This window comes from Thunnus albacares, chromosome 8, assembly GCF_914725855.1.
Source record: "Thunnus albacares chromosome 8, fThuAlb1.1, whole genome shotgun sequence".
Lineage (NCBI taxonomy): Eukaryota > Metazoa > Chordata > Actinopteri > Scombriformes > Scombridae > Thunnus > Thunnus albacares.
Window position 1 is genome coordinate 8563233 of NC_058113.1, and position 13533 is coordinate 8576765.

At 40.1% G+C, this 13533-nt stretch overlaps 1 protein-coding gene across 6 annotated transcripts in view; it reads left to right on the forward strand.

Annotated features, from left to right (window-relative positions):
• The window catches only part of LOC122986933 (plectin-like), a 128260-nt gene that overhangs the window by 47911 nt on the left and 66816 nt on the right, over positions 1-13533 (forward strand). The gene's annotated exons all lie outside the window — the stretch shown is intronic.

Genomic DNA, 13533 nt, shown 5'->3' on the forward strand with positions numbered 1-13533 from the left:
AGAATGTGAAGCGTTTGCCTGTCCGGAACATCCATAAAACCCACCTACTAAAAGGTCATCATGATCATAACATAAGAATTTTTATTATGTAAAATATTTATCATAAATATTGATGAAGAAACACTCAAGCAGTGACAGCCAGCTGTTGAAAACCATACCAAACGTTAGACAGGTCCTATTTTAGAGCGGGATATTTCTCGGATCACTGATGTCATAAGGTAGACATTTAACACAGTGTTGGTTACACATGAGAAACACTAGCAGGGCCGATGCTACTTGTATGTAACTCATATACACAGGAAACTGTACTGGTGCTTATGTGGGGTATGTCCTGCACAGTAGCACAGCGTTGTGGGTGGTAAATGTCGGGAGCAGAGTGGAATGACCCTGGTATAAAGGACAGCTGTAAAGTTTGAGCCTGGCATCTGAAATAGTTGTGTTATGAAGAAGTCGGGAACAAGAGGTTTTTTTTGTTTTTTTTTTCTTCTGGAGCATAAACATCAGATTCTGTTTAATGTTTACTTCAAGTACATTTCTTATTTAAGCATTGTTAAAAAATACATAATGTTGATGTTTTATACTACTCTATGGGAGTATTCAGAACCAAAATACTTTAATAAAACTTCAGTAATAAATACTTGTAATGGTATAATATAAGTAAGGATTACTGACCCTAGCGTAGCATGTCATGAGTAATACTCCTCCCAAAAGAAATTCTCATAATTTGCTGTTGTGCCTAGCAACACCAAAGCTGCTTTTGTTCTTTTTGTCCAGTAGATGGAGATATGAGCCAGTTAACCAGAGTTTGCTTCCTGGATGTGTCATTCACACTAAGTGATTTCTCTTCCTAATTCCTGCCTGCAGCAGTATTTTCAAGATTAAGATGTCCTCTTTTGTGCAAAAAACACTTTAAGTTCAAGTATGACTGTGAATTTATAACTCAAGTCTTTGTTAGAAGGCTATTAAAACCAGAGTGTTTCAGCATGTGGAGAAACAGAATGACCCATTTGATTGAAGTCTTTGCAAGTGTCAGAGGTCGTAATCAGTCTTACCGTGCTCTGCTAATGCAACACACATGGAAAACCAGTTTGTCTTTGTTGAACTCTGCTTATTAAAGTTTTACTGATGTGTCTATTAGAGGTGTAGTCAAGAATAAATCTGCATTACTGTAACTTTACCCACCTTTATATTTTCTCTCTCATCGGTATTTACCACAGCTCTGATTATGCTAATACTTTGTCTTTCTGTCTGTCTTTTTCAGGTGAGTGTCCCATCTTCTGTTGTTTCCTTGGTCTGGATGATCGGGGAGTCTGAAACTGTCAAAACCAATAAGTACTCTGATTAAATAAAATACTCTAACAATAGCATCATGGGAGTGCAGTTACACACAGGAAATACACCTTAGATTCATGTATAGTGACTGATGGGAAGACACTTGTGACTTTGGTGCCCTTTTCTACTGTGTTTCCCTGATGCATGTGTTTATGTCTTTATATCTCTGAGCAGGGTTTGTAGAGAAGATTTATGCACTTGATTGCCACAACTGTGCTGACTAACTCGCAGTAAATGTTTGAACTTGAAACCAAATTGCTTGCACTGCTTAAATGTCACATGTCTTAATGTCATGGTTGCATTTCTAGTTCAGTGATCCATACGCTGTAATACAAGTACTATGCACATACGTTAGGACAGGTTTTATGCTGCCTGAGTCAAAGTTCTCATGAATCTCATGGGTTGGGTTAAGACCTACATTTCCCAGCCGTCTTTTCCCTCTGAAGTGCATCTGGTATGTTTTACACCCAGTATGATAAGCCCATGAAACGGCTGTAACACCTGGGTGTAGCCAAGCCCCCATAACGGAGCAGGTCACTTCACTGCTTTGCTTTAAGTGTAGTACCATGTCTAGGTGTGTCATGGAAAAGATGGCCTGTGGCTGGCTTTACAGAAAGGGCCCACTCAGTGAATGTCCACTGGATGTCTCGGTATGTTTTTTACAATTGGCATATGACGATATCTGCTCAAGTCCAGAAGTACCATCGGATATTGCTGAAATGAATATGTGGGTGTGTGATTGAAGGGTAGGGTGGGGGGAAACAAAGGCTGCTTAGTTACTCTGAACTTTACTCATAAAACAAAAATGCCAAGAACTTGTGTGAGTGTGTGATTGGCTAATGTCAATACAGAAGCAAATACGTGTTTCCACACATCAGAGGTTTTCACTGGTGGTGTTTGGCTGAGGGGTGAAAGTGTAACAGCACAGATATCTCACTGCTGTAGATTTTGCGTGGGCTTCAGTGCACACAGTGTTCACATTCCATCACCTGAGGGTGAGTAATTTCTCTTGCAGAGACCTGGTCACACCTTACATGGGTTCACTGTCAGTTTTACAAAGTGAGGTGGACCATTGTTAAAGACTGGTTTGCATTTCTCTTCAAAGGACACACTGGTATTATATTCATTTGATACTCTTATTATCTCTAATTCCCCTACAGTACATGTATTTTAAGGAAACAGCTTTCACTGGCAAGCCGCAGATACACCACAAGAGTGTACTGTTCATGCAGTCTTCCACTGTGCAAGGGCGTGTGCGTGCAAGCAACACAACTGGTCCCACAACTTTTAGTTAATTCATTCATTCATTCATTACATTAAATCCTTTAATGTAGTTTTGTTTCTAAGACTGTAGCTTACCATAAGAGGAGGCTGCAAAAAAATAAATCACTTTTCAGAGCTGTCAAGGGAGTAACCTGATAGGCTGTTAGCTGTAGTTACTCTGCTGCTTTGTCCCAACAGGGGCCGCACGCCCTCAAGGACTAACTGTTAACATATTCTGTATATGACTCACCCACCTGGGCTCTCATATATGAGTTCTGTTTTTGGGCCAGTAGTGGCAAATGAGTCAGCTATATTGTTCCATGTCAGAGTAGCTCCAGCTCACTGGTTTTTATTACAGCCAGGGAAGGGAAGCTGCCCATTGTTTGGACTGTTATTCTATCTTTGAAGCAGGAGTTTTAGTTTTAGGTGTCACAATGGAAAAACAGGATATGGAGCCAGTCCAGCCATGCCGATAAGGAACAAGTAAAGAGGAAAGCAAAATGCCATCTCCTGCTGCAAAGGACACTTGCATCATGGGTGTGGTTGTGAACTGGTTCATGAATAGCCTGTAGTAATTGAGATTGGCTGATTAGGATAGATTCATAACAAGATAACAGCTCTATATGCAGGAATATTGAACTCAGTGTGTAGGTGTTTATTATTGCCTCTATGATATTGCTCTTTTAGCATGCACCTCAATAGTAAACATCTTATATTTTATTACTCCAGCTGCAGTATAATTCTGGGTGTGGTGGTAGCATTCATGTCTTGGACTCTTGCCACTCTCACAGACAATGCTGTGTGAAAAAAAGAATCCTGTGGGCATAATTAGAACTTACTGACTTCAAGGGGATAATGTGAAGTGTTTACCTCTCATATCTAACTCCACTCACTGGGTGAAGCTCTGTGCCTGAATAATAAATGATCTTTTGTTTTAGTTGAAGAGTTGGAAGCAAATACTCAGTGTTATGCTATGTTAGTGTTTTTTTGACAAGGGTGCCACTTTTTTCCCTCACTTTGTTGCATGAAAGGACATGTTGGGTACATTTTGTAGTACTTTTTTATACTCCTGTAATTACACTCTCCTGCAGTAGAACTGTGATTCTAGACAACCAGAGCATTCCTTAAGTTTATGGAGTATGCGGCTGTAATGTCATAGAATGCATTTGAGAAAGCAGGGAAAACAGTCTTATGCAGGCAGAGTGATCATCACCTGTCAAGTGTTATTTCTGCAGATGAATTGTTGGTCACATTCCTCTCTCTCTCTATCTCTCTCTCTCTCTGTCCTCTCTGTGGAGACTGTCTAGATCTGGTGGACTTCATACCTGTCTGTTATGCTGCTGGGGCGGTGCTCTGTTTTCTCCTCTAAGCGCTTGCATGACAGGGTTTCAGGAAGTGAAGTGAAAACTTTGCTTTTTTTTCATCAGATAACCTGAAAGCTCACTTCAGATTCCACAAGGGTGATTTGAGTTTTGCAACACAAGATTCTGTTCTGAACATTTATAAGAGCAGCAGTCTGAATTAAAAATGGCACGTTGTTCCCTTAATGCAATGGCTTTTGTGAATCTTTCCTACATTATGTTATAAGAGCCTTATTGTGGGTGTTTCAGCTCAGTGAAAGCAAGTTTATGAAATTTACAGAGATAATAATGATGGTGAGTCACTGCTGTCTGCTACTGGACTCTAAAGCTGTGGGAGAATGGGCCCTTTTCTTTCCTCGGCCACAAACACACTAAGTAAGTTTATTGCAAGCCTTTCTTTTGTGAAAGGGGCCGCTCATGTAGTCATTTTTTCTCTCTGCTCTGAGGAAAGAAAGAATGCAACTGATTCATTCTCTCCAGACGAAGGGGTTTTATGGGAGTGAGGATAATAAATCACCCCTCTGTGTGTCTATGTGAGTTTGTGCAGGAGCGTATAAGGAGGCACCTGTATTGTGTTTGTATTTTATTAGACACTGATCGTCAGGATGCCTATCCAAAAATAAAGCTCAGCCGTTTCAGGTTACAATGCAAATCCGCACATTGTGACAAGCAGTCAGGAAGGCCAGACTCCAGCTCCTGTGTCAAGTTGTGTTGTTTGATAGCTGGTTGCCCATGGCAGCAGCAAGCCCACGTTCCCCAGGACCTCAACCGTGGACAGCACATGATATTTGCCTAACCTGTGGGTTGCGTTGCTACAGCAACCAAAGCCCAGCATGGCCACACCCATGTGTGGCTTTACAGACGCTGACTCATTGTGCAGATATTCAAACGATTTTTTTTTTAAATTTTATTTCAAAAACGTTACTGTGTTATAGTTTTTGGGACATGCTTTTTTTAGTGGGACACCTTTACCCTCACTCCAATATTTCCACAAACTCAGTGAATGAACTTGCCCACTCATAGCATTAGTCTGTGTGTCTGTCCCTGTGTCAGGCTGGTCCCTGTTGGCTGGCACTTCAAAACCTGGCCCTCCCTACGGCCATTTTATACCCTCCTCGCCATCCAAACTGGAGCTCCATTTTGTGAGGGTCCATTTCTCTTTAAGCACTATTTAAAATCACTACTTAATACTACTTAATAATAATACTTTAATTACTGAACATGTGGTCGTTTGTTGAAAATCCTTGCTTCATTATCTCGTCATGTATTTCAAGTCTCCTTCAGTCAAGGATTAAAGAAGAGGTCAGAGTGTAATTTTGAAACAGCCATCAAAGTTTATTGAAAGGATTGTTTTGGCCGGTTCAGGCTAGTCCGAACAAAGTGCTGGTCTGTAAACCCTTTCAGGTCAGTCATAACTTTATGTCTTTGTTATACTCTTCAGGGTCAACTACGCACATTGGCAACAAGTCAAACTGATAGAAGTGTTAGTTGTTACCTGTGATGTCACAGAGATATGCTTAATTACTTTGTTATGTGCACATTGAAAGGAAATTTGCATTTGAGTGCTACATTGTCAGGTTGTTCTTTTTTGATTCAGTTTTGTTAATACCTGTCTCCATTTGTAAGATTAACGCACTGCTTTTTAACAACTTACAAAAGGTTTAATTGCTCCCCATAAACCACAGATTAACTATACAAGAGACAAAGCCGGAGTTGTTGTTGGGTGTATTTTGGATGCCTTGATTGTCCCTTTTGCAGACTGGCTCTTAGTTTGGTTGTCTTTTTTCTGTCTCTATCCAGTTGTTTTGTCCTCGCTTCTTTTGCACTTTCCACCCGTCATCTTAATCTCTAGGGCTGTAATTTGCAAGGTTTCTCGAACAAGGCGTCCAGTGTGTATCTCCCAGTTAGCTGTTGCCATAATAAAGCGTGGGTGCCTTTTAGATGTATGGGACGTGGTGCAGGGTATCCGGGACAGCAGAGAGGATGTGTCCATCCTGGCAAGGCCTCTGATTTACAGTGTAGATGTTCCTCTGCATTTATGGGACAGAGATGAAAAGATTCCCTTGTTCTTTTCTCACAATCACCCTCCCTACCCTGAATGTACCCCTCCACTCCCATTCCTTCTCTCTTTTAGCCCCCATCTTGCATGCCATGTTGATCCGCTGGACAGGCAGTGGGTCTCACAAGGGTGAAAAGAAGGAGTAGCAGTGCAGTTTTGACTGGGTGGTATAAGCAGAAAGAAGGTGTTGTGTTTTGTTGGAGGCACTCAGGCCTTTCTGTGATATGTCAGATCAAAGCAGCATGGACAGAGGAGATCCGCTCGGAGATCGGTTCTGGCTGAGCCCAAAAAAAGGTAAGTGGCACCATTGGTTATGACACAATACTAGAAACTGAGGATGGACGCATCAAGTAAATGATCCTTATTGGTCAGATGAAAGCATATGTCATGAAGAGGTGTGGCCACTTACAGATAACAAGTCATTTTTTCACATTTTGGAATACAGGGAGTTAAATTGGAAGTTGAGCATGTCATGGATCCGTCTTGCGCAACAATGGTAAAGCCTTTGTAGCTTTTAAGTGTTGTAATACATCTCCTGCATGCTGATTCTGATCCCTGGCTGCCGTTAAGCTGAGCTGGCATACAGCTCTCACAGGGGAAAGGAAAAGAGAGTTGAGGGCTGGTTTAAATTTTCTGTCCAGATCTCACTGCTGGAACTTGTTTACAACACAGAAGGTTTTTGTAGTCTCTGGCTGTTTGCTGAATTCGCCTCCAAAAGCTATTACTTTATATCAAAATGGCAAGAACATATTCTGGAAGAGGAAAATACTATAGTGCTGTTTTCCCAAAGTGTTGGATAATAGATTATACTTTGGCATCATCATTCTGCATCATTCATAGGGATCATTATCCACATTTGATGCTGTTGGTAGTGTTAGATGGCAAATCTGTTGAATTACTGTTCTTGCTTTCTCTCTGGCCCCATGTACCCCCTCATCATGGGTGGGCCCCTGTCCAAGTCTGAGAGGCTGTAGGGGGCGTTGTAAGGTTGGACACATAGAGAACCATTTGCTAATACATGACAGCTTGTTAGAGAGCGACGGAGTGAAGAATGAAAGGGACTTGGCAATCTTTTTGGGTGCTCCTGCTTATTTTTGGTGAAGGGAGGCATAATCTGTGACTTCATTTCTTTCCACTCTGGAAAAGGAGATGTCAGTGTGATCCGTGAATCGTGGAGTTGAGAACACAAGCAGGGTTTGTCATTTTTACCTCAAGCACACACCAGTTTATAGATTTTCCATGTGCATTTATGCATGTATTGGTGAGACAAAAGCCAAGAAGCTGGCTTTTTTTCCTCCACTCACATAGTAGGCTGTTCCACTTGTGACATCAACACAGTTTTATATTCCCTAGTTCAAGCTTTCCCCCTAAAAAAAAAAAAAAAAAGCGAAGATTTTTCACTTTTATACAAAGTACATATGTATTGGTACACAAAGTTTATTTTATAAAACAAAGATTGCTTTGCTTAACAGTTTCTTTTAACAAGCCTTATATAACTCTAAAGATATTTATGAGGCAAGAAATGTTTAGGTTGGCAAAGCAACAAGAGCAGTTCCCATAGTGTCTTGATAGATTTCAGAACATTACATTGTCTATTGTTCTGGCCCCTCAGCTCCGAGTAGAGCAAAATCTCCCTCCTTCTACCGTAATTTATCCCATGTTTTTACCTCACTTATCCAAGAACAGTTTATTATTTATTTTTGCGGTGGTGTGAGGAATGCCAAAGACACCTCTCACTCTCCCTCTCTGCTCACCAGCTCCTAAAACACACAGTGCTCCTTTGTGTGCTGTCATTCTGTGGTTAAATACACTTCTGTGGGTTTTTGTTTGGTGGTACAGCATGCTTTCTTTAAGCCACCTCACTACTTTTTACCACCCCTCAAGCTACCTCTGCTCCCTCTGGCTATGCATGGGACACTCAGTTCTCTTCAAGTCATTAACTGTTAACCCAGCTAGATCATCCCAATTAGACCTAGACTGGCCAGGATCCAGTCAGTGCCAGGGGTTAATCCATGCAGTTTCGTCCTTCTTGCATTTCAAAGGCGACTTTTTCTGCCTGCTCAGGCAATGTTGACACTGTTGGCCATGTTGACACATACACACAGTATATGAGTCAAGGTTGGCTTAGGGGTTGTATTAGGGTGAGATTGAGGCTCACATGTAGTCAGTTGGTCAAGATGTCACAATAGTCCAGGCAAGTTTATTTATAGCCCAAAATCACACAATTATTTCTCAATATGAAAAAATGGTGTGCAGAGTATGCAAAAAAAAATTAGATTTGTGTTACTTAAAAAAATTCCAAAACTTTTTGAGTTAAGACAAATCAGAATGTGGCCATTTAGGCCAGGTTGTGTTGTAGGTTGTTCGGCTCCAGAAAAAAAGGGACCACATTATCTGTTTTTACCTTTTTCTTTATCTTCACCAAGTGGCAAACTTTAGGGCAAATGAAGCCAACACGGAAGTGCCAAAAACTGCAGTTCCTCGAATGGCCACTTGAGGTTGGCTCCAAAAGCGAGTCAATCACCATAGACCCCCATGTTAAAATGCCCAACTTCACAGTAGAAATAAACATGTTAACAGCCCGGTACAAAAAATAGTTTTGGTCTCTATAGTCTCCATATGTAACTCACCTTTAAAATTTAAAAAGTTTAAATTTTATTAAGGCTTAAAGTTATGCATTAATTAAGGGCGTGGCCACTTTGAGTGACAGTTGCTACCAAGGTGACAACATTGGTCATGTAACATAACCATGGTGTAACCCCCGATTTACAGAGTATATACGTAGCCATAGACGTTGCTATTTCAGTGTGTTTTCAGTTCATGAAAGTTGAAACAAAAAAATTGTAACATTTTGGTCACCTAAAAAAGTCTTGTTCAGCATTTGGTTGTACTAAAAGATCCTCCAAGGAGTTGAATGTTCCATTTTTCCAGTAAGTACATTTTGTTTTAATGGTTTTAAGCCTGTTTTCACAAGCAAAAATTAGCATTAGCATTGTCACAGTTAAATGTGGACTGTAAATGCACCGTGCTAACCAAGCTAGCAGCTAATGCTAGTGTTAGGGTCAGCTCCACCATCTCATCCAAATATAGTCACTTATGGCTCCAAAAATCCAAGATGGGGACAGTCAGAATGTAAACTCAAGGCTTCAGAATGGGAGTCCACAAACCAATGGGTGATGTCACAGTGGCTACCTCCATTATTATTAACAGTCTATGCTCTTCACTCAATCACAACCTGCACATTAGTGATATTAGTAAAAATGTATGGTTTTTAGGGCTGCAGCTAATGATTATTTTCACTATTGATTACTCTGCCAAATATATTCTTGATTAATTGCTTGGTGTTTAAAATCTCAGATTACTGTGAAAAATGCCCACCACAGTATCCCAGAGCGGTAAGCTAAAGTCTTTTAATTTCTTTGACCAAGAGAAAAAAACAAACAAAAAACACTTTTCCCACAGCTTTCAAGTGTATCTCATGATCCTGCTAAGTTTGAACAAACTCCATCTGCTGCAGGAGACTGTAAGATGTGGTTGAAAGCTTATAAGTATACTTTGAGTTCCGATTTTTTTCCTTTTCTTCTTAAACTACTGTTTCTGATGATATAAGACAGAAAAAAACAGCAAGGAGCGTTGTGGAAGCTGCAGTCACATAAGGGAAGGAATTTTTGATTGATAATGACAAATGATCAAAATAGTTGATGAATAAATTGATAGATATATTTTCTGTGATCTGTTCAATAAAAATCAATTAATGAGGAAGCCTATAATATCTCTGTTGACAACCCTAGCCTCCACATAAAGCTGTTTACAACAATCTCTAACTTTAGCAGGTTCCTGGGTGGGAGGTGTTTGTGCTCTAACAAACGTCAGCTCTGTCAGGGGGCACAGCTGTCCCCAACTGAGGGGTCACACTCCTAACTATACCCAGCCAGGAGACAAGCTCCACAAATAAAAATAGGTTTATCGTCCAGATAAAAAAAGGGAGCTCTCTTGCATTGCAAAATCATTCGTCACATCTTCAGAAGTCCAAGTCATCATTTGGAATATAATGAAGGCTTTCTTCCTTTTTTACACTGCAAACAAGTTAATCACATTTAATTTAATCCACCTCATATTCTTACACTCTAACTGGGATGTTTTTTCTCTGTTCTCTATTGTGCTTTTTTGTACTTTTAAGTTTTCACTTTTTTCAACTTTTATTGTCAGTGCAGCATGGTCAGCTATTTTTATGTGCCTGTTTCAAAGCCAGCTGCGAAATGTAACTTTACAGTAAATCTTGATAGCTTGATAGTCATGTATCCCTCATCATGTTATATTAGCATTACATGTGTCACTAGCGTGTTTCCATTTGATTCGCAAGAGAATTTTAAGTGAACTTTTGAAATGTCGCAGAAAGGAAAATGCGTGCACTTCCATCAAGTGGTCTGAAGCAAATAAACTAGGCTACGCAATGCATAGTTTCGTCAAAAGATAGTGATATAGGCTTTAATAATCTGCCAGTGAACAGAGTAGAAGAAGTAGAGTTTGCCAACCGGAAACAACACAAATAGTTATATTGCCTTGACGAGAGAAAAATGGGGAGAGGTCTTCAGGAATTTGTTTCAATTGGGTAAGTTGTAACTGTTCTTTCATGTCAGCTAGCATTGAGCAGAAACAACTGATCAGTCATGTGAGTTAAATGTTTGCTACGTCATTATTTATTTGACAAATGCGTTTCCATTACCCATTTTGCGCATAAACTCTTTTTCGTCATTTCCAAAATCCACCTTAAGCAAGCATAAAAATTTTTATGCAAATTTTTCCAAATTTTGGTGTTTCCACTAAGCTTTTCTAATGCAATACTTCAAAATGTGCATAAAAATAGGTTAATGGAAACACGGCTACTCATTAGGGAGACTCATCACTGTAACATGTTTAGACATCTTTTCTTTAGTTTCAAAGTAGGTTTGACTTCACAGTAACTTCTTGTAATTTAAGTACACATGTTAGCGGTGTAAGAAAGCCCCTGCTGACCTTTTCTTCCCATGGAAGTAGCTGGCATGGCTTGGATCTGATATCAGAATGGAGGGCTTGTGTGCACGACCAATAGGCCACGGAGCAGCAGGCCTTTACAGTGGGCCGGTCGCCAGCCGCCATCAGTTGGTGACAAGTCTATTCTGGGACTTGTGGAGGTCTGAAACATGGAAGCAGAAGTGGGCTCCTAACCAGGAAACTATTTAGATACACTTCCCGAAAGTCTTTTTACTCCTTTATCTGCTTCAATCAATCACATCATCCTTCCACTGTTGGCTGGATGCTGCTTCAATGTCTGTTTATAGGCCTAATAAAATTAGATTGCATTAGCTTTATACTGAGTATACATCCCGATTTCCGTCTGAGAGTCAATTACTAATCATCTATGTCATCATGTTTCTAATGCCACCTGACACCTCCATCACATCAGTATGAAAAGCAGCAGCACACCATGTTCATGGCCAGTGATTGTCAGGCCCAGTGATACAGTATTTCTCTTGAAGCGGCCATATTTAATATTTGGATGACTGAAGGGACTGGGCCTGCAGCCAGAATAAGGGTCAGTGTTGGAAGTTTGAAGTTCACTGAGCACTTTGTGCATAAACAGTGCATGAAATCACACTGATATGCAGCCTGGAGAGCAAAGCACCATGCATGGTGATGCAAATTCCCCCAAATGAGATGAAGCTTTATGCTTGAATTTTAATGTATAGTTTGCATATTATTAGTGGTGATTTGCGTTGTATTTGCAATGTATTTGTTTTTTCTGTTTGAATAAATTCATTATGGCGTTGTTTTCTTCTACCAACTCAATGTGACTTCAACACACTTATTACACAACCTCTCCTTCAATATCAGGCAAATTGCAGCATGTCAATGCTAATCGTTGTTTCGTAATTCTGAGGAATGCCTTTCTTATACAATGAACCTGAGATTTCTTGTGTTCACTGTAAGCACCTCCCCACTAGAGATGATATAAGATCATGGAGGACGTTTAGAGCATATGTACTATAAGTGGAGCATACACTGTCATGGCCTGGGGCATTACCTTCCAGTCTGACTACATATATGTCAAAGAGCTGTTGTGTGAAAGGAGTGGTTTTCAAGACAGATTTAGTTAGGGCATTAGTGATGTTCACTACAATACTGCCAAAAGCACTATCTGCTGTCACTGAAGGAATTATTCAATTGAATATTGTTGCATTATTTTTCATGTGTTCATATTAACTGTGGTTTTAAGAACACACTATATGTAAAGACTATGATTTCTCCTTCAGATAATTTTTTATTTTCTTGATTGCCAATGAAGGCTTGACAATGTGCTAATGGTTTGCTTCAGATCACAGTGCCTTTGTAAATAGTCCTCTGATAAATGACAGCGTAGTCCAGCTGTCCAGGACAACAGATTTATGGCGCACAGCTCTACTGCAGCCCTGAAAGCAGACATGGCTTACTCAGAACTGGCTCACTTAATTTGACTGTTGCCATGGCAAATATAATGAAAACAGTTTTCCGCCAGTGTTTGGATGTGTAACAGTGTGTGTGGTTTCAAACAGCAGAGGGAATGCATCATTTCAACGCTGCCCACTATAATTTCGTAACTAGATCACTGTGCTCCGGCACACTGTTGTCTCCTTACTCTACTCTTCAGTATATCCTTTTACTTCAGTGAGATGAATGAACATGCGCTCCTCTTCTCTACCTGACAATGGTCAGTTTCCCTTCCAATTTGGATTTAACTGGACACTGGCCATGAGAGGACACTCTCACTGACACTAAGAGACAGACGGGAGACAGATGTACAGAAGAGAGAAGTGATCTAGGGATAGAAATCTGATATCATGTTCCTGAGAGTGCTGAAAAGGTTAGCTATAATGCACAGTTCTTTATATAGTTGTGCAAGAGAGATTCTTGGTTCTCAGCTAAATCAAGGTATGAAGCCCTAATGTTAGCTGTTAGCAGCAGCACAACTTTAGGGTGCCTTACAGCCTATTGCATCACTTTAATGAGCTGCAATGGGAAATGTGGTTTACGTAGTTTCCTTCACTTGGTGACTTGGTGACTCTCCAAACAAACACAGATAGAAATAGAAGTGAACTTAGTATTAGTTTCTGTTACATTAAATCAACATGGCTAGTACAGTAGCAGACTGGTGTTTGAGTAAAACTGTCAGGACAGTTTGATCTTTTCATATCCTGGCTATAAAAGGCTTTGTAAAATGACTGTCTATATAGAGAGACCAAAATACTTGTATACATTTTCTCTTCAAATGTCACTAGTCTTTACTTTACATATTAAAAGTCTGGGTGAAATGAGATCTGTAAACCACACCTTGTATAAAAGCCTTTCAGTGATACTTGATCAGAAAATGTGTTAAACTAGACAACTTGCACTTGATAACCTACATGGATGCAAAACAAGTTACTGCAGAGTTGTCTTTTTTTCTTACAACTTATCTCTGTTTAGGACAGCCCATTCATTGGGCCAGTGTGTGTGTAACAC